This window comes from Littorina saxatilis, linkage group LG2 (assembly GCF_037325665.1).
Source record: "Littorina saxatilis isolate snail1 linkage group LG2, US_GU_Lsax_2.0, whole genome shotgun sequence".
NCBI classification, from domain to species: domain Eukaryota; kingdom Metazoa; phylum Mollusca; class Gastropoda; order Littorinimorpha; family Littorinidae; genus Littorina; species Littorina saxatilis.
In genome coordinates, this window is record NC_090246.1 from 49,188,619 (window position 1) to 49,211,345 (window position 22,727).

The 22,727-nt window shown below is 39.6% G+C and overlaps 2 protein-coding genes across 3 annotated transcripts in view; one reads left to right on the plus strand and one right to left on the minus strand.

Moving 5' to 3' along the window:
* Positions 1 to 22,727, minus strand: part of LOC138959133 (small ribosomal subunit protein eS24-like) — a 434,279-nt gene that overhangs the window by 13,149 nt on the left and 398,403 nt on the right. The gene's annotated exons all lie outside the window — the stretch shown is intronic.
* Positions 13,904 to 22,727, plus strand: part of LOC138959124 (retinoic acid receptor alpha-A-like) — a 203,495-nt gene continuing 194,671 nt past the window's right edge. Inside the window, exon 1 of one of the 2 annotated variants that reach the window (XM_070330480.1) lies at positions 13,904 to 14,003. The gene's annotated coding sequence lies outside the window, so the exon portion shown is untranslated. The remainder of the gene's footprint in view (positions 14,004 to 22,727) is intronic. The other variant, XM_070330481.1, reaches the window with a different exon arrangement.

Genomic DNA, 22,727 nt, shown 5'->3' on the forward strand with positions numbered 1-22,727 from the left:
GCTTATCTTCAGAAAAGTGCCTGCGCTTGACAAAGTGCGTGGTACTGATGATTATAAAAGCGTGCATTGTGTCAACGGTTGACCTTCATCTTGAGTTTTAAACCTTGACTGAAATAACGGCGACAAATAAGTATGGCCTATGAATAAACACAATCTTCTTGGAGTAGACAATGTTTTCTCCTGAATTAATCTTACAGATTAACATAGAAGCCAAGATATTAGTTCATGTGGTAATGATTAAGACAATGGTGGTGTTGTTGTTGCTGCTGCTGCTGATTGTAATGATGATGTGCGTCTGTCTGCGAGTGTATGAGTCAGAGTGTCTTGGTCCTTGTCGATTTGTGTTTCGTATAATGTTCACTATGTATTGTATATTTTGTAAGCGCCTAGGGCTATATTTAGATTAGGCGCACAAATGTTCATCATAATAATAATAATAATAATAGTAATAATCAGGAAGAAAGGATACTTGTAAATCAACAAGTCAGCTTTAAGCTGATTCGCCCTTTTCGTGTAAAAAAAAAAAGGTTTTTACGCTTCTTTGGCATCAATAATGTAGAACTCCATGAATTAAGTATGAAATACACACTCACACAAACACTCACAAGTGTCAAAAAATGTCAAACTGTCACAAGTAACCTGCCATAATTATGTTATGAAGCTTTCTGCATGTTTCATAAACAAGCGAATTCTTCTTGTCTTGCAAGATTACATCCCTTCCATTTCTTTCGCAAATAAGAAGAGAAAACCACCTATTTCTTTAACAATGGAACGAAGGTTATTAATCTGATCTTCCCAGAACGCCGAAAACGACACGCACGTTCCCCCTAGGCAACGATATTTTGTTGGTTTTTAAATTGTTTGTGTATCTGAAACTGAACCCCTAGCTATTTTTTCGATTTTGCAGTAGGTGTGAGGTCGCATGGCTAGTTTCAAGCCGTAAATGTGTGGGGAAATTGTTGACGAACACGTGGAATAGCGCTGAGGGAGTTGAGCTGCCGATCGAGACTGATTGAGCTTCCCGGTAATTGTTGTGCCGGACTGGTTCTGGTTGTGTTTTGCTGGCTTCCCTTTTGTGACAACATTGAACGATGAGGTTTACTTGGATACAGTCTAGAGACATCCTGCTTGCTGCCGCGCGAGCCGAGACAAAGTTTTTCTCTTTATCTTCTCTGCGCTGGCTGCAAAACCCCTCCGCGCGGAGGTGTTTTCAGACAGGTCAGACACAGGGTGGATAGGTTTCTGCTCATTCTGATGACAAGCGTGGCCAAATAGAAATCATGACTTGAACCGCACTGTTTTCTACGTTTCATTGTCGGTCACGCTGGTTAGAATATCCCTCTGACAAAAAAGCTCCTATCTTTCAATCTCATGAGGATTTCTAGTCAACAACAGCGTAATTGTCTTGTCGAAAGGCCTGGGTTGACTGATGTTTTTCGTGTTTTGAATTTCACTTTGCTGGGACACGGATTGACTTTTGCCAGGTTTTGGAAGGTCTTCAGTCACTGACGTTATAACATTGAAAATGATCAATACATTTTTCGGCCAGTCCGTCAAGTGACCCTTATTTCTGAGTTGCTGGTCAAAGATGGAATATGATGGATCATTAAATGATTCTGAAAATAACCCATTGATGCCTGAATCGGTCAAATGGCAAGTTTAATGTTGATTGTTTGCCAAATGTGTCTTGAATCCCCAACAGCTTTTGTGCACTCTTTGTGTATGTATGTAGTCGAGGGCTTTTTATGTAACCGAAAAGAAAGAATAGTCTGACATGGGGGGGAATAGAACCCACATTCAATAATTGAAGCTAAGGTTACATTAATTTTTTCATTATCTCATGTTTCTGTTGTATAGGATAATATATTTATAACCGCAATGGTCATACAAGTTTCGTCAATTATCGGCAGTGCTTGGCATTACATGTACCTTTTTCACACCGTAAAAAAACAAAAACTCTTTGGCGATGTCAGTGAAGTTTCAGCGTTTCACAGACCCCGACTCGTTTAAAGTTTGTTATCTCAAGGAAGCTTTAAAGCAATAGCCACCAATATAATGATAATTTTCTCAAAACTGCATCAGAATTTAATATTCGAGCTGCTTTGCACTTAAAAAAACCTTCTGTTTTTTTATAATTCCACTATTCAAAATTACCTTACAATGTGACAACGTTGCTTTTGTTGAAAAGAACAACAACTTTAACAAGGTAGGTTGCCTCATGCTACAATTATAGCACATTCACGTATGGAAACAAAACAGGCGATTGCAAAATAATGAGCGAGAGAGTGAGGCGGTGAGTCGTTAGTATGGTCACGGCTGGACAGCTTGACACTGGCCGGAGAGGCTGACAAAAAGGACAGGGGGAATCCAGGACGTGTGGGCATAACGGATCACCTTACCACACACACCTGTCTCCCTCCGCTCTGCCCTCTGTCATCATGATAGCTGGCCCACAGATGTAATATGCTTATGTCTGACTGCTGCTTATTCCTGTTAAATATTTCTTTACTCTGTTGTGCCAAATGTTCCACTCGTGAAATAGAGAGCAGGCCTGGTGTATTCTGATTTGTAAACGTGAAACTATTTTGTGAGGTTGTGGGGGATTTTAAGGAGCATTCAGTGTTTTAAAAAGGTGCTGAACTGTATTATTCTCAAACCGGTTTTGACCATTTACTATGGTTGTTTTCCTGTGAGTGTACACCTTCTTTTGATACAACGATCGCTTTGGTAGTTAACCGATTGCATTTGAGTTGGAAAGCTGAATCAGTAACTGCTGCCAGCTCGGACACTTCTGTAGCTTTTTGCTGGCAATATCGACGCTGAAAAAAAAGAGTTCATGTTTCATGAGCAAACATTTCTGCTGGTTTTTTTAGCTGGCAAAAGTTAGCGTCATGTCTCTTTATACGTTTAATTATAATGTGTGTGTGTGTGTGTGTGTGTGTGTGTGTGTGTGTGTGTGTGTGTGTGTGTGTGTGTGTGTGTGTGTGTGTGTGTATGTGTGTGTGTGTGTGTGTGTGTGTGTGTGTGTGTGTGTGTGTGTGTGTGTGTGTGTGTGTGTTTGCTGACACTAGGGATACCAATGTTTATGTCGTCGTGTTTGGAAGCCAAGTACATCAGTACAGACGTGTTGTACGTGCTTGTGTTTTGAAGACAAGCACATCAGTGTATACAGACGTGTTGTATGTGCTTTTGTTTTGAAGCCAAGTACATGTACATCAGTACAGACGTATTGTATGTGCTTGTGTTTTGAAGCCAAGTACTTCAGTACAGACGTGTTGTGTGTGCTTGTGTTATGAAGCCAAGTACATCAGTACAGACGTGTTGTGTGTGCTTGTGTTTTGAAGTCAAGCACATCAGTACAGAGATGTTGTGTGTGCTTGTGTTTTGAAGTCAAGCACATCAGTACAGATATGTTGTGTGTGCTTGTGTTTTGAAGTCATGCACATCAGTACAGAGATGTTGTGTGTGCTTGTGTTTTGAAGTCAAGCACATCAGTACAGAGATGTTGTGTGTGCTTGTGTTTTGAAGTCAAGCACAGCAGTTTGGACGCGGTGTGTGTGTGTGTGTGGGCGGAGGCAGAGGGGAATAGTAGGGCAGTGATGGTCCCGGGGGAAGATGAGCGATGATGTCTTGCCCCCCATTTCACGTTGCCTGGCGACACGGCCCGCCTGACGATGTAAGTGCTTGACCTGGGAATTCATTACTGTCCCACTGTTACGTATATACTGACTGCTCTGGCAGGAGATAGCTCATCTCGTACTTTCGTGAAGAGGTACCCTACCTAACTCCAACTTCAGCCACCACTTCCGGCCTCCTTCCCCACCTCAAAAACCGTTAGCCTTCTCAACCCCTACCACCCCCCACCTACCCCCCACCTACCCCGATACATTTGCCAAAATTGCCATACAAGTTCCAGCACTTTTTCAAAATTTAAGACAGACATTGGCGTGCAAATGTGTGTGTTTTTACATTTAGTCAAGTTTTGACTAAATGTTTTAACGTAGGGGGGAAATCGAGACGAGGGTGTGTGTGTGTCTGTGTGTCTGTGTGTGTCTGTGTGTGTCTGTGCGTGTGTGTGTGTAGAGCGATTCAGACTAAACTACTTAACCAATATTTATGAAATTTTACATGAGAGTTCCTGGATAATGATATCCCCAGATCGTTTTTACATTTAGTCAAGTTTTGACTAAATGTATTAACGTAGAGGGGGGAATCGAGACGAGGGTCGTGGTGTATGTGCGTGTGTGTGTGTGTCTGTGCGTGTGTGTAGAACGATTCAGACTAAACTACTGGACCGATCTTTATGAAATTTGACATGAGAGTTCCTGGGTATGATATCCCCATACGTTTTTTTTGTTTTTGATAAATGTCTTTGATGACGTCATATCCGGCTTTTCGTGAAAGTTGAGGCGGCACTGTCACGCTCTCATTTTTCAACCAAATTGGTTGAAATTTTGGTCAAGTAATCTTCGACGAAGCCCGGACTTCGGTATTGCATTTCAGCTTGGTGGCTTAAAAATTAATTAATGACTTTGGTCATTAAAAATCTGAAAATTGTAAAAAAAAATAAAAAATTATAAAACGATCCAAATTTACGTTTATCTTATTCTCCGTCATTTGCTGATTCCAAAAACATATAAATATGTTATATTTGGATTAAAAACAAGCTCTGAAAATTAAAAATATAAAAATTATTATCAAAATTAAATTGTCGAAATCAATTTAAAAACACTTTTATCTTATTCCTTGTCGATTCCTGATTCCAAAAACATATAGATATGATATGTTTGGATTAAAAACACGCTCAGAAAGTTAAAACGAAGAGAGGTACAGAAAAGCGTGCTATCCTTCTCAGCGCAACTACTAAACCGCTCTTCTTGTCAATTTCACTGCCTTTGCCATGAGCGGTGGACTGACGATGCTACGAGTATACGATCTTGCTGAAAAATTGCGTTGCGTTCAGTTTCATTCTGTGAGTTCGACAGCTACTTGACTAAATGTTGTATTTTCGCCTTACGCGACTTGTTTTTTTTCGATAAATGTCTTTGATAACGTCATATCCGGCTTTTTGTAAAAGTTGAGGCGGCACTGTCACACCCTCATTTTTCAATCAAATTGATTGAAATTTTGGCCAAGCAATCTTCGACGAAGGCCGGACTTCGGTATTGCATTTCAGCTTGGTGGCTTAAAAATTAATTAATGACTTTGGTCATTAAAAATCTGAAAATTGTAAAAAAAACAAAATATTTATAAAACGATCCAAATTTACGTTCATCTTATTCTTTATCATGTTCTGATTCCAAAAACATATAAATATGTTATATTTGGATTAAAAACAAGCTCTGAAAATTAAAATTATAAACATTAGGATCAAAAGTAACTTTCCGAAATCGATTTAAAAACAATTTCATCTTATTCCTTGTCGGTTCCTGATTCTAAAAACATATAGATATGATATGTTTGGATTAAAAACACGCTCAGAAAGTTAAAACGAAGAGAGGTACAGTAAAGCGTGCTATGAAGCACAGCGCAACCGCTACCGCGCCAAACAGGCTCGTCACTTTCACTGCCTTTTGCACTAGCGGCGGACTACGTTCAGTTTCATTCTGTGAGTTCCACAGCTTGACTAAATGTAGTAATTTGGCCTTACGCGACTTGTTAATTCGTGTGTGTGTGTGTGTTTGTTTGTGTGTGTGTGTGTGTGTGTGTGTGTGTGTGTGTGTGTGTGTGTGTGTGTGTGTGTGTGTGTGTGTGTGCTCGTGAATGCCAACAAAAGTACCACGCAGTTGTTTTTTGCAAAGTATTACGAAATTCATCTTTTCCTGTAAACGCACTCTTATTTCTTGCTTTCGCAGGACGCTGTTTTTTTCCCAAGATGTTAATCGTCTCGGAATAAAAAAATGTTTCCTAACTAAATTAGTTTTTTCCACTCACAACCGCAAAGTGAGGTTACACAAACTGGCCGTCCATCACCAAGAGATGATAAATTATTAGTGAGAATCAGCAATTTGTTGTAGGTGCCCCTTAGCTCTCTCAACTTTGCTTTCGTTATATAATTATAAGCATAATCTGCATGACGAGTTTGTTTCACCCCCCGCGGGTTAGGGGGAAGAATTTACCCGATGCTCCCCAGCATGTCGTAAGAGGCGACTAACGGAGTCTGTTTCTCCTTTTACCCTTGTTAAGTGTTTCTTGTATAGAATATAGTCAATGTTTGTAAAGATTTTAGTCAAGCAGTATGTAAGAAATGTTAAGTCATTTGTACTGGAAACTTGCATTCTCCCAGTAAGGTAATATATTATTGTACTACGTTGCAAGCCCCTGGAGCAATTTTTTGATTAGTGCTTTTGTGAACAAGAAACAATTAACAAGTGGCTCTATCCCATCCGCCCCCCTTTCCCCGTCGCGATATAACCTTGAACGGTTGAAAACGACGTTAAACACCAAATAAAGAAAGAAAGTTTCTTTCGTTCACTTATCTTGTTTATATTTGGCATCATGAATTAGTTCATATTCATTGAAAAACAACTTTTGAGGAGATGTGTTTGTAAATATATATAAATACTAGATGAATACCCGCTTCGCCGGGTAGCCGGCTTCGCCGGAAATAAGTAGAGCCGAATACCCGGCTTCGCCGGGTGAGTGGCGCACCGTACGCCGGCTTCGCCGGGTGAGTGGCGCACCGTACGCGTTTGACGCCACACGAAGGAAGGGAGATAAACGCGCAAAACACTGGAGAAGATAAGGAGCGTTGTGGACAGTGACCTTCTAAAAATAGTAACGGGAATATGGATTGAGCGTTGTGGACAGTGACCTTCTAAAAATAGTAACGGGAATATGGATTGACGCCACACGAAGGAAGGGAGATAAACGCAAAACACTGGAGAAGATAAGGAAGAGTTACTGGGAATGGATGAACAGAAAAACCAAAATCGGTTCAGCGCTGCGCGCTGAGAGCACGTGTTGAAAACTTTCATCGACTAGATTGTGTCCGGGGTGTACCTGAATATGCCCATCAAATTTGAAGCAGATCCATCGAGAACTTTGGCCGTGCATCGCGAACACACACACACACACACACACACAAACACACACACACACACACAAACACACACACACACACACACACACACACACACACACAGACAGACACAAGTCGTAGATATATATATAAATATAGATAGACTAGAATGAATACCCGCTTCGCCGGGTACTCGGCTTCGCCGGGAAGAATTAGAGCCGAATGATACCCGGCTTCGCCGGGAAGAAGTAGAGCCGAATACCCTGCATCGCCGGGTGGAATACCAGGCTTCGCCGGGATGAAAGCGTTGTGGACACTGACCTTCTAAAAATAGTAACGGGAATATCCGGCTTCGCCGGGATGAAAGCGTTGTGGACACTGACTTTCTAAAAATAGTAACGGGAATATGGATTGACGCCACACGAAGGAAGGGAGATAAACGCAAAACACTGGAGAAGATAAGGAAGAGTTACTGGGAATGGATCTGGGAAGATGAACAGAAAAACCAAAATCGGTTCAGCGCTGCACGTTGAGAGCACGTGTTGAAAATTCTCATCGACCAGGTTGTGTCCGGGGTCTACCTGAATATGCCCACCAAATTTGAAGCAGATCCATCGAGAACTTTGGCTGTGCATCACGAACACACACACACACACACACACACAGACACAAGTCGTATAGGAGTCATTCTCCAAAACTGGTTAACAAAAGTGGGAAAAAGGCCCAAAAATAAAACTTGACTAATTTGAGTTGAATTATTGATTCAAAGGTTCTTTGTTATCAGAATGACAGTTTGCAAGAAACGAAAAAGCAAGAAATACGTTTCCTAACAAAATACAGGTATCTGATAGGGGGGTATACCCGTCTCCTTACGTGCGCATCATCGTGACACAAATATGTTAATAATGCAGTCATATTGAATGATTATATGTTGTACTAATTATAGCTTGACAAGCATGTATAAGGAGTTGTTTAAAAAGAAAGAAATAAAAAAAATATAAACAAAAAAATAATTTTTTAATAAAAAAATAAAAAATAATTTAAATTTTTTTTTTTTTTTTTTTTTTTTTTTTTTTTACAAATATACCTCGGCACGTACATACAATATACATGTACACACATTTATATTGGTGACAGAAAAGGTTTGTGGACAGAAAAAGGGGAATAAGAGGGAGAGAGAGAGAAAGAGAGAGAGAAAGAGAGAGAGAGAGAGAGAGAGAGAGAGAGAGAGAGAGAGAGAGAGATCCTGCGTAAATGTGAAAATGTTGTAACAACCTTGAATTTGACGAGGTGTTGAATACGTATTTGACAATCACACATAAAAATAAAAAAAAACACCCCAGAAAATGTATAATTATATCAATTTTATTGTGATCAACAATATTCAGATCATGCAAAAACAAACACCATACTTTGAAAAATCCGAAAGAACAACAGACAATATAATGTGCCGGATATACAACAATAAAGCTTCAAGCAAAAGGCAACTAAGAGGATAATATTGTGTAGTGATATAGAAAATGGTGGTTTCTCTCTTCTTCTTCCGTTTCAAAGCAATCGCAGCCTTTTTTTGGTGTGACATTTTGGCCCTGTACTTTTGTTGCCGCTCTGCATCTTTCTGCCTTTTGTTGAGAACTGTCTGTCTAGGTGTATCTTTCTTGGGGTTATTGATCTGAAGTCCCAACGCTATCATTGTTTCTGTACATTTCGCTTTACGAAAACACGTAGCAACCCTGTCAGCCTCTCTCTTCTCCGGCGTTCTTTTCGCTTTACTTTTTCTTGCCCTTTCTCTCCCAGACTCTTGATACAGCCTCCAGCTCTTTAATGTTGTTTCTGAAACGCTGTTGTCGTTTAGCAGCAGCAGAAGATCCATCAGTTTGGACAGTGATTTTACTTTCAGTGGGTGACGTGGGCACCTCGGATGAGGAGGAAGTTCTCTGTTTCTTCAGTAACTGCCGTACGGACACCCTGAGGTCCACCATAGCCACCGAGTACCTGTCAAGCAATTCCAGCATGTTAAAACCATTAAGTTTGAAGAGTATTATAAGTAAGAAGACCCAATTTGTGTTCTTTCTAACAAGATATCATTTTTGCTATCAACAGCAATGGTGAAATTCCTAATTGAGGGGCTATATTGCTCCCACACAGATGGTGCTTGGGATTAAGGTGGATTGATAGGGGGTTTTGAATTTAATAAACACCTTTGATTTAAAAGCAATAGCAACTAGTGCAAATATGAAACAAACATACAGACACACACACACACACACACACACACAAACACACACACAAACACACACACACACACACACAAACACACACACACACACAAACACACACACACACAAACACACACAGAGGTTCGGGTTTGTGCGTCACTGAATAAGCAGACTATAATGCAGGTCTCTCCAAACGGTGCTTGAACCGCGTCCTGTACTCATATAATTATACGCACGCACGTACGCACGCACACAGATACACATTTCGAAAACACACGCATGCTCGCGTTAACATTTCACGCACGCACGTGCAAACAGACACATATATAGACACGCAGGGACAAAAAGACACAAACACGCACGCACGTATTCACCCGCGCACGCACTTACACAATTCAAGAATAACGAATTATTTAGAAGATAATGAATTATTGATCAAAGAACAAGCAGGATTCAGAAAAGGGTTAAGAACAGATGATCAGATTTTTATACTTAAAAAAATAGTTGATGACATCATAAAAACAAAAAATGGGAGATTATATGCTTGTTTTGTAGATTTTCAAAAGGCATTTGATAATGTGTGGCACGATGCCCTACTACTCAAATTAAATAAAATTGGCATAAAAGGTCGATGCTTCAATGTAATAAAAAACATGTATACAAACTCAACAATTTGTACAAAAATGAAAAATGGACTATCACCAAGTATAACAGTAAAAAAAGGAGTTCAACAGGGTAACACATTAAGCCCCACTCTCTTTAATATTTTTATAAATGACATTACTGAAAATCTTCCTGATTTTGATTCCCCACCCATAGGAAAACAATCAAAAAATAAAATATCGTGTCTTCTATACGCTGATGATCTCGTATTATTGTCCAAAACAAAAGGAGGATTGCAAACTAAACTAGATCATCTAAATAATTATTGTGAAAAATGGGGTTTAAAAATTAATACAGACAAAACCAAAGTATTAGTTTTTTGTCGCACAAACACAAACGTAAAGACCCTGTTTAAATGTGGATTGACTTTCATTACAATTACAGATCAGTATAAATATTTAGGAATAGTATTTAATCAAAATGGTTCTTTACAAAAAGCTCAAGAACATCAATGTAAACAAGCCAATAAAGCAAGCCATTTGCTTAGGAGAATGTTTAGAAAAGAAAATGTTCAAATTGATACTGCTTTACATTTATTTGATTCTTTAGTGAATCCAATCTTGACATATGGATCAAGTATTTGGTTCCCATACAATTATTCCAACAAATCAATCGATAACATCGAGAAGTTTTTTGAATCATGTTTTTCAAGAAATTCTACGATTGAAGACATCCATATAAAATTTTGTCGTTGTCTGCTAGGTGTACACAGAAAAACCATGTGTATACCAGTGCTGGCAGAATTAGGTAGATTCCCATTAGCACTAAGAATGTTAACACAAACCATTTCCTATTGGACTCATATTTCACAATCTAAACGAAATTCATTGGTTCATCAAGTATATGATGACATGTTTAATAACCCTAAAGAAGATTCTTGGCTCATATTCATTAAAAGTTCACTTTCAAGACTTGGCTTTAATCATGTTTGGCAAAATCAATCTACTTTTGATACGAGAAAGTTACAATTTGCCATACAAATGAAATTACAAAGTGAATACATACGTTTTTGGAATAAAGCTAAATCAAAAGGAAGTGCAAGATTAAGATTCTATTCAAATATATGTGATACATATGAAATTCAGTCATATCTGACAATGATAGAAAATCGAAATCACAGGACAGCTTTAAGTCGATTAAGAACCAGTAGTCACAATCTAAAAATAGAAACTGGAAGACATCATAACATCCAAAGAGAAAATCGTTTGTGTATGGTATGTAACATTGTTGAAGATGAATATCATCTTCTGGATGAATGCGTAAAATTCCATGAAAGTAGAGAAAAGTTTAAAAAAGACGTGACTAATATTGATGTAGATTATATTAATTATAAACCAAGTGAAATATTTATGGACAAAGATGTTCAAATATGTCTCGGAAGGTTTGTCGCAGAATGCTTTAGAATTCATAGCAATGTGTCAATAACCTTTTTGGTTTGAGGACAATAAACATTTGTTCTTGTTCTTGTTCTTGTTCTTGTTACACACACTCACACACACACACAGAACACAGAAAACACACACAGAAACAAACACAGACGCATACACTCACACGCACGCACGCACGCACTCGCACACACACACACACACATACACACGTACGCACACAAACACAAACACGATTCTGGGGAGGGAGGGGGTATTCGGGGGGCAGTTGTCCGGGGGGGGGGGGGGGGCAACTGTCTGCCCATGGTTTGGGGCATTTGTCTGGGGGGCAATTGTCATTGGGGCAATTGTTCAGAGGGCAGATATACAAGGGGGAATTGTCCGGGGGATAATTAGCCTTCTACCGGAGACATCATTCACAACATGTCTCTTGTTGTCACTGGTGCGCACAAAACTTGGTCACTGGATAAAGCATCAGATTCATAATATTCGCTTTTGAGAATGCAATACAATGTCATAAGTGAGCAATCTAGGTGAGCATACACCTTTGTTTTAAGAAAAGGTTTTATTTTAAATCGCAAGATTCCGAAGATGCCGTTACGCTCACTTCATGAGATTACAGGACTGACAAGCGAAACCCGGTGGGGCTGAAGAACTTCATAGAATTCACACTTGCGTGATTTTAATTAGATTTTTTTTTTTTTTTACAAACATGCTTATAAATGAATGAGCAACAAAATAATACCAACCTTGTCATGTGAGATTCCCAGGAATCCAAGCAATCGGGGTCTGCATCTCGCCGGTAGCAGAGGGCGTTACGAACACACCCGTCCGAAATGTCAACTACACCTTCTTTTTTCATGAATTACGTCATTATACACGACAAATTGTGAAAAAAACGGCACGCATCTGTATGGCTGGGTGATTAACAAAGGTGCAAACATGAAAATGTATGGTTTCATTCAGTTGAATTGATGCTAGCTTATAATGAAAACGGCCGTTACGAAGCCATCACGTGTGACACAAAACACTCTCTGAGACATCAAATTCGTCCAAAGTGTGTCCTCGGTTGAATGAATGCATTTTCTGCATCTTCAAGGTGCACTTGTTGACTTGATCGTAAAAAAATTAGTGATTATAAAGAAATTCATTTGGTTACAGAGGTCGGAAAAATCTAAGTGAGCGTGACAACATTCGATGCGTACGTAAGGCTGTTTTCAACTTCATTTTTGGGGGTCTCAAACACAAAGAAAATAACAACAATTGCACAGGAATAAACCTTTATCGTTTCACAAAGTGACTTTTCAACAAATCATGCATAATAAATTTATCGTGGCAATGGACCGTAGCTTCCAATATATGTACCGACCCTGTTCCCATTTGTCTGACGCCATTTTTGTTGATTTACTGAAATTATTACACTATATTTAATATCAAAATACAAATATGTTCATTCATTTTGCTGTGGGTGCTTCTTCAAACATATCTGTATCCACATAAACAGGGGGAAAGGTCTAACCACATTTGCTTCTGTAAAAATTTCGTTTTAAATGACCGACCTAAGAATTCACCAGCTTTGGAGAATGACTCATATATATATATATATATAGATGTGTGTGTGTGTGTGTGTGTGTGTGTGTGTGTGTGTGTGTGTGTGTGTGTGTGTGTGTGTGTGTGTGTGTGAGGGAGGGAGGCAGGCAGGCAGGCAGGCAGGGATGATGGTTTAATTGCAAAGGCCTTACTAGAATTATCTTTAATTCAACTTAAAACTATTTAATAATCAGTTCAAAATTGATACCGAGAGAAAGAGAGTGTGTGTGTGTGTGTGTGAGAGAGAGAGAGAGAGAGAGAGAGAGAGAGAGAGAGAGAGAGAGAGAGAGAGAGAGAGAGAGAGAGAGAGAGAGAGAGAGAGAGAGAGAGCACTCATAGATGGTGGGGAAGGGTGGTGGGTATTTCTTTACTGCTCGTATTTTCAGGTCTGCGACCGCGAAAGTCTCGGAAAACACAGTTCACGTCAGTTCTTATTCGCACTCTTCCAAACAATTTGATAACTACGCCCACTGTACGGTGACACACACGTACATAAACCGACTTGAATTCCGAGAGCTTGCGTTGACATAAAACTCTCAGCTTACGGGTTACAATACGGTGGAGGAGTGCGTTACCCAATCGTTACCCAATCTTTATTGTGGAGGGGAAGTGGAAAAGGAAAAGTTAAGGGGCTTATTGTCCGTCAGGTCTAAATTGCCTATATTGTACATGACTTGAGGAGATGTGTTTGTAAATATACGATAGTTAAAAAAAAATAGATAAATAAAAATTCGGGAGCTGGTTAAAAATGGGAGGATGACGGGAGTGGGGGTGATAAGATATTTGTTTAAAAAGATCTGTTAAGATTGGATAAAATCGAGTACTTTGTATCACCTTAGTATAAGTGGGGTCCACATACGTAATATGGGGGGATGGGACGATAAAGAGGGGAAGTGATGTCTCCCTCCGTCTCTTGTATCAAGGGAGGTGAGGGGCGGGGAAGGGGGTAGCGAGCAATCCGCAGAATGAAGCTTGATGACAGGCAGTTCTTAATGGGGATACATTACCGCTGTGTGCCACTGCAGTCAGGGGAGCAGAGTGGTAACTCTACGTGGCCGTGGTCAGTCGTTTGGATGTGTCGCTTTCAGATGCTCAGTGTGTGCTCATTTTCTGCTGCTCAGTGAGGTGAGTGCGCGCTGATTTTGTGCATTATACGTGTGTACGTCCATTTTTTTTTTTTGGGGGGGGGGACTATATGAAGCATGATATTAGTTTGTACGTGTATCGTGTGTGTGTGTGTGTGTCAAACCTTTAGTGTCTGTGTCTTGGTAATGTGTATGAGGCACAGTATTAGTTCGTAGGTTGTGTGCATCATGTTTGCATCGATTTTGTTTTCTTCTTCTTCTTCTTCTTCTTCTTCTTCTTCTTCTTCTTCTTCTTCTTCTTCTTCTTCTTCTTCTTCTTCTTCGTTCATGGGCTTAGACTCCCACGTTCACTCATGTTTTTAGCACGAGTGGATTTTTACGTGTATGACCGTTTTTACCCCGCCATTCAGGCAGCATACGCCGATTTCGGGGGTGATTTTGTTTTTATCTCTGTGTCTTGATGTCTTGATGTTAGTTCTGCGCGGCATAATATTCATATGGTTGTTTTGTACACCCGTTTTGTATGTGACCAGACTTATTGGAACCGTGTCTTGGTGTTGACTCTATGAGGTATGTTATAAGTCAGAACGTTAATCAGTAAAGTTTCAGGACATTCGTTCAAGAACGAAATGAGATTTTATACTTCACCATTGATTTTCTGGAGTTTGGTTAAGCAATGAGCTAAATCAAGCAGTACATCTGACCCTATCCAGGGCATATTGATTATTTTTACACATGGGTAGACTGAGATGAAGCAAAAGTCTTCTATTAGAGTAATACTCCTTTCTGGCATCAGCCTTCTGAATGGCAGTGTTACGATGCTGTGAAAATAAACCTACTGCTAAGCTGCTGCTATAGAACTGTACCGGAAACATGGATCAGTGTGTATATGTTACAGTCAAAACGGGAAATCAGTCATTACGGGTAATGACTAAAAGTTTTAGTCATTTCCGGAAATGACTGATTTGATCAGTCATTACCGGAATTGCCTAAAATCTTTAGGCATTACCCGTAAATGACTAAACTTTGTGAATATTTTTTACCCTTATTGCCTGACTGCTAGTTCATGTTCAGTCATTACTGGTAATGTCTAGAGCATATTTTTAGTCATTTACGGGTAATGACTAAAGATTTTAGGCATTTCCAGTAATGACTGATCAAAACCGTCATTTCCGGAAATGACTAAAAGGCGAGATAACAACACGTACACTCTTGCAACAAAACATGGGATTCTAAAAGGTTCGTATGAAAGGAGTGGGATTGAACTATGTCCACAAAAACTCCTGGATACGGCAGACCTTAACTGTGACACAATCCTGAGCCTGCGAGAAACAGTTATTTGCGGATCACAGAGTGGTGGGCAGGGTTATATCAAGTGCAACTGTGCAGGAACAAAAAAGTGTCGCACTAACAGGTGCAAGTGCTACAAATCAAAGATAAAATGCAACAGTCGCTGCCACCAAAGCCTGAACTGCCACAACAAATGAAATGTGTGTGTGTGTGTGTGCGTGCGTGTGTGCGTGTGTGTGTGTGTGTGTCATTTACTTCAATTTTCCATTGATTTATTCTATTTTACTCCAGATTTCTGTTCAATTTATCGAATGTGTATTTGTCATTACAGCGTCAAAGTGTGTGTTCAAAGACGGTTTAGTTGCAAGGGGTATTGACAGGGGGAGGGAGAGAGAAAGAGAGAGAGAGAGAGAGACAGAGAGAGACAGAGAGAGAGACAGAGACAGAGAGAGACACAGAGAGAGAGACAGACAGGCAGGCAGAGAGAGAGAGACAAAGAGAGAGAGAGAGAGGCACAGACAGAGAGAGACACAGACAAAGACAGAGAGAGAGATAATTCCATTTTCTTTAAATTTCTGTTCATTTTATCTTTTCTTTATTCCAAATTTCTGTTCATTTTATCTAATGTGTATTTGAAATAAAAGATTGACAAATGTTTAACATCAGAGTTGCGAATAGATTGAGAGATTATGCGGTTCGGGGTTTGAGCGCTTTATGGCGAAGGGAGTGCGTTCTATATAGCATTTCTATTGGCCGATCTGAGAAGTACAGGCAGGTTTCACAGTCTTCAGAGTCGGGTATGTCCCTGACTTTGATGTTAAATAAAACGTTTCGTTTTGTTTAGTCGTGAATTTTCACTGGTCTATGTCGAATGTCCTCGGAATTTACATATGAAAAATAAACTTTGATCGAATTCAAGTCAAGTTTGTATTCCCCACCTGCGAAAGAGGTAGGTCGGTCGTGAGAAATGAGACGGACACGATTTCCCTTTTTAGCCACATTGCAATAGACAAAGGCACCAGTACAAAAACACACAAAGAAATCCAGTTAAAAGTACATTAGAAACCAAAGAACAGAGATAGATGAACACACTTAGTTAAAAAAAACCAATGAATGTGTTTATATTTATTCGATACAATCGCATGCGAAGTAAACGGTCTTTTTTCTAAATGTGTCCGTCTCAAAAACATTAATTACAAATCTGTTCAGTTTGAATGGCTGTCAAAAGGTTTGGACGTAAAATGCTTTTAATAAGTAGGAATTTCCATCAAATCACGACATGAAATGGTTTTGAAAGGCTAACTACGGATTATTCTACTTGCGCTTGGTCATTTTGTCACTCGGGCAAGGTGTCCGTCTCATTTTTTCTCACGACCGCCCTGCAGACAAATCGTCTGTTATAACCGCCATACACAGCAAATTGTCATGATGCGACCAATTTTACACTTCCTATCCGTTGTCAGGCAGATGATCAACTGGCTGACTAAAAAATTTTCGGCATGTGTTTATTTCAGAACACGTTATTTACTGTCTGTCTCTGAAAACCTTGAATTCTCACGACCGCCCGGCACTACTAGATTGACGGTCATTTCTTACCAAATGATTCATGTGTAAAATAACAACATTCAATGACTGTGTCTGATCAATGCCCGTGTTTTTTTCAATCCTTGAATGCACGGCATTGTGAATGTTGTGGTCAAGTGAAAGTTTTATAGACATCGCCGTACGTTTTTCAACACTTTGATGACGTCAGACAGCAGATTGAAAACGTTCCAACTTGGAAAGACAGCCAGTCACGATCATATAGGACCGATCTTTTATGAAATTTTACATGAGAGTTCCTGGGAATGATATCCCCAGATATTTTTTTCATTTTTTCGATAAATGTCTTTGATGACGTCATATCCGGCTTTTTGTAAAAGTTGAGGCGGCACTGTCACACCCTCATTTTTCAATCAAATTGATTGAAATTTTGGCCAAGCAATCTTCGACGAAGGTCGGACTTTGGTATTGCATTTCAGCTTGGAGGCTTAAAAATTGATTAATGACTTTGGTCATTAAAAATCTGAAAATTGTAATTAAAATAATTTTTTTATAAAATGATCCTAAATTAAGTTTATCTTATTCTTCATCATTTTCTGATTCCAAAAACATATAAATATGTTATATTCGGATTAAAAACAAGCTCTGAAAATTAAAAATATAAAAATTATGATTAAAATAAAATTTACGAAATCGATTTAAAAACACTTTCATCTTATTCCTTGTCGGTTCCTGATTCCAAAAACATATAGATACTAGATGATTACCCGCTTCGTCGGGTGGATCGCGAGACGGAGTATGCAGCGTGGCGGTTCGCACCGGCTTCGCCGGGATGATCGCGAGACGGAGTATGCAGCGTGGCGGTTCGCCGGCTTCGCCAGCTTAGAGCACGTGTTGACGTGATTGACGCCACACAAAGGAAGGAAGATAAACGCGCAAAACACTGGAGAAGATAAGGAAGAGTTACTGGAAATGGATCTACAGAAAAACCAAAATCGGTTCACCGCGCCGCGCTTAGAGCACGTGTTGAAAATTTTGATCGACCAGATTGTGTCCGGGGTCTACCTGAATATGCCCACCAAATTTGAAGCAGATCCATCGAGAACTTTGGCCGTGCATCGCGAAGTGACAGACAGACAGACAGACAGACACAAGCCCTATATAGATATAGATGATATGTTTGGATTAAAAACACGCTCAGAAAGTTAAAACGAAGCGTACAGAAAAGCGTGCTATGCAGCACAGCGCAACCACTACCGCACTAAACAGGCTCGTTAATTTCACTGCCTTTTGCACGAGCGGCGGACTACGGTCATTGTGAAATAATGCAGTGCGTTCAGTTTCATTCTGTGAGTTTTACAGCTTGACTAAATGTAGTAATTTCGCCTTACGCGACTTGTTTTAACTTTCCAAATGCCAAACTTTAGGGCAGTGTTTTTGACTCACCTATGTAATGGTGAGTATTAGGATTCACATGTGTCCGTCCCCATGTCCGTAGACAAAAAACCTTAACGTTGGGGTTATCTCTGATGTTTTTCAAGCTAGACCTCTAAAACTGTGCACACTTTTAGGGTGTAATGATCTCATCTTGCTCTAAGTAGGGCCAACACTCTCGATGTTCTGCATCTCCTCAACTTGGATTTTAAAAAAAAGATCAAAGTGTGCGCTGATGTTCAAGTGGAAATGGCAAGACTCAGAATCAGAGAACAGCCCTCGGTTGTTGTTAACCACCTTTTCACCATTGGCTAATGTTACCTCTTCCTCTCTGATTCTTGTGCCAATTAAGGTTCAGTCTGCAGTGGGCTGGGACAGCGTCCAGGTACTATGCCACAGTTCAGTCTGTAGTAGATATACTGACACAGCGTCCAATTACTATGCCACAGTTCAGCCTGTAGTGGATATATACTGGGACAGCGTCCAGGTACTATATCACAGTTCAGTCTGTAGTGGATATACTGGGACAGCGTCCAGGTACTATGTCACAGTTAAGTTTGTAGTGGATATACTGGGACTGCGTCCAGGTACTATGCCACAGTTCAGTCTGTAGTGGATATACTGGGACTGCGTCCAGGTTCTATGCCACAGTTCAGTCTGCAGTGGATATACTGGGACTGCATCCAGGTACTATGCCACAGTTCAGTCTGTAGTGGATACTAGGACTGCGTTGAGGTACTCTGCCACAGTCTTTGAGGACGTCTTTTCCGTTTTTGTGATAGTTGGGGCGGAACTGTCAAGTAATCTTTGACTCAGTCGGGACTTTGATATTGCATTAGAGCTAGGTAGCTTGAAAATAAGCGAATAAGTTCGCTCATTAAAATTGTCATCAATAACAAATATTTCATTACAGATTCAAACATTACTGCATTGTACTTCTTATCTTTTTCTGATTTAAAATATATATACATATGTAATGTTTACTTTAAAAACGCGTTCAGAATTAAAGAAAACAGGTTGAGTATGCTTCGCGGAGACGAGTGTGACCCGTGACGGTTTTCGGGTATGGTTAACCGAGACTATCTGAATTTAGTCTCGCCGATGACTGTTTTTTTGAGTTTATCCTTCAATTTGATGCCTATAGATTGACTACAGGTTTATATATCGCTTCACGCAACTTGTTTTACATTTCGTCAAGTTATGTAAGTTCAGAATTGTATTATCAAATTTGTTACGTAACATTCTAAAAATTGCAAATAATAATAACACTTTTGATTACAGATTCAAAAGTCATTGTATTGTATCCTTTCGATTTCCTGGATCCCAATGTATAAACAGATATATGTCATGCTTAGTGTGAAAATCTGCTCAAAAAAATTAGAAAAATCGCCTTTTTTGTTCATATGCATCGCAGAGGCAACCCGTCTCGGTCTTCTGCTTTCGGCTAGCCAAATCTCACTAGCATTGTTAATGACTCGTCCCTGGTTCCAATGTTGATCTTTTAGTTTCAAATCAACTTAATGTTTTATTATCGCTTCACATGACTTGTTCGGTATTTTTTTCGCTGTCATGATGTCACCATTTAGAGGGTAGGGTTACATTTTCAGGTATTTATTTCTAAGAATATGCAACTTTTTTTCCAAGATCGTTTTATTTTCATTGGTCAATGATTCTACTTTAAAAAAAAAAAGAGAAATGGAGTGCAATTAACATTGTTACTTTTTGAAGGTATGCTCATGACGTGCATCACAGCGAAATAGCAGTTCAGAAGAACGGAATTCCCATAATTAGTCCTTATTTGCTGCTTTTTTCACTGAGCTCGGAAATGATATTTTGCTTGCATTGTTATTGCTTAATTTATTAAAGCCTCTGGACAATATTCTTTGAATAAATGGTTATCCAATTCTGTTTAAGTCTATCCCTTTGTTTGATAGAGTACTGTAACAAGATATCACATTATGTCGACAAGAATGCGTCTGCATACAAGTTTTTGTCTTGATTCCATCCAGGAGGATGTAAGGCTTTAATAAAAACATTATTTCAAAGGTCTCTGTCAAGATTGATTTTGTTGAAAAAAAAGGAAGTCTGTGATTGAAGATTGTGAAACCTGCCTGCACGCATTTAGTGCGCGTTTTATAGCAATTGGCTTTCGCACACACGGGTGCAACCTTCGTGTCTACCACTCTGTGTGTTTTATAGCCTTTACAACCAAATAAATTTAATGTGTTTTTGCTTGATTTTTGAATTATTACTAAGTTTAATATTGACTTATGTTAAATATTGTATGGAAACACAATATCATGCATAATTGGATAAAAATTAGATGATTGTGGGGGAGCAAACTATGAAGACTCACAATTTTTGTAATCATGGGATTCATCTCAGAACATTTAGTTCATGTTCAGTCATTACTGGTAATGTCTAGAGCATATTTTTAGTCATTTACGGGTAATGACTAAAGATTTTAGGCATTTCCAGTAATGACTGATCAAAACCGTCATTTCCGGAAATGACTAAAACTTTTAGTCATTACCCGTAATGACTGATTTCCCGTTTTGACTGTAACATATACATAGCAGGATCGAATAGAGTTGAGTACTGTTGGTGTGTGGTCTGGTTTGAACTAAGACTAGTGCTCCCGACTAAAGACTCGGTGGACAGACAATACTTATAGTTGGATCATATTTGTGGATGAAACAACAGCAGACAAACAAGACTCGAGGCACTTTGTAAAATGTGTGTGTGTGTGTGTGTGTGTGTGTGTGTGTGTGTAATTGCGATGCTGAATACACTTTTGAAAAACAATACACAAGGACTTTATCGTTTTGTGCATGAGCAGTAGAGTGTATTCAGCCTACCGAATAATTTGTTTCGTTTTCTTTAGAATACATCACATTTCACCTTTAAAAAAACTCAGCTCGGATCTTTTGAACGCAGCAATCATGAGTTCTTCATTTATTTCTCTACGTGACGCGCTAATTGCTAAAGCATTTTTTATTTTAAATGCAGACTCATCACCGAATTATATACATTGTATGTCGTGCACCTGTGCAGTACACTTAAGTGTTATGATTATCTGCGTGGAGCAGTTAGCAGGAGTAGTTATGCGGGGTAAACATCAACCAACGCATTAGAAAGTTGTTGCAATAAATAAAGTCGCGAGTTTTACACAAACATTGCTCTCCATCTTGTTTACTTACCACTTCTGCTCTCAGTTAATATAAGAGCATACGGTAGATATACGGAGACAGTTTGCAAAGGTCACACAGTACTTAACAAAGAACATCAATGGTATTTTCGCTGCGGGGAACCAAGGAGAGCGTGCCTTGATTGTTGTGTGTGTAATGAGTAAATGGGAAAAAAACCTCCAGGTTTTGACCGTGCTTTTCGTTAGAATCATTGATTGAGGGAAAAGCTCAAAAGGTGAGACAGTACTTCACGAGTTAATGTAAGACCCTCACTGTGTGCGACTTATTGAACGATGCTATCTTGTGACATGAAAGTATGTTATGGAACACTTGCGTTTCAATTTCAGTCAGTTCGTATGGTAGACATAAAACCAGCGCATCTGCCAAATGAACAAGTTCTGTCGTGTAGCACACACAAAAAGAAGAAGAAAAGAAGAAAAAAAGTAAAATAGAACAAAATAAAATAAAATAACCGTCTAAGATGCAGATGTACAGGAGAACCTAGGATGAAAGGACCCCCTTTGGACTAACCAAAAGTGTCCCTACATCGCGGATGGTATGTCGTGACAATTATATTTTCGTAGGAAAAATAGACAGAGGGACAACAGCGTTTTGCGTCCTTTTGAAGAGATTTCCTGTCATCGGAGGTGCAGCACATCGCAGATGAAACTTTATATAGGCTTGCAACACATGCACGAAAGCAGACACATAATATACACTAACGTTCTTTGTAAAAAGCGAATGCATGAATTCATAATAATCATCGGGGGAAAAAAACTGAAGAAAAATAGACCTCCGATGTCTTTAACAAAATCTCACAATATTTGCACTCTCCCTCACACTACTTGAATCTGTTTGTTATCATTATTCATTATGGTCACCCATATGGCCTGTACTCAAGAGTATTTTAGTTGTTCAGTCGGTCTGTGAAAGCCTGCCCTTGGTACTGTGAAAAGGAAGCGAGTTCTACAGGCATAACACAAAGGCTTTCTGCACAAAGACTCCGGAAATTCCGAAGCTGAAAGCCACGCAGACCAGTGTTTTCTTTGGTTACAGAAGCAGCAGCAGTCCAGCGAGGGGGTGGGGGTAGGATGGGGATGGCATAAGGAAGGGGCGGGGGCATGGGGTGTGATGCGGGGTATGTAGGGGTGGGGTGGGGGGGGGGCAGGGGTCGGGGTTGAGGGGAGGAAGGAGGGTAGAAAAGAAAATGTTCAAAAAGGATGAGGAAATAATGGCGTCTTCTCTTTGTTTGACTCTGTTTCTTTCGACTCTGTTTCTCCCGTTGTCCTGGTGTGACTGGTGACCGCTGT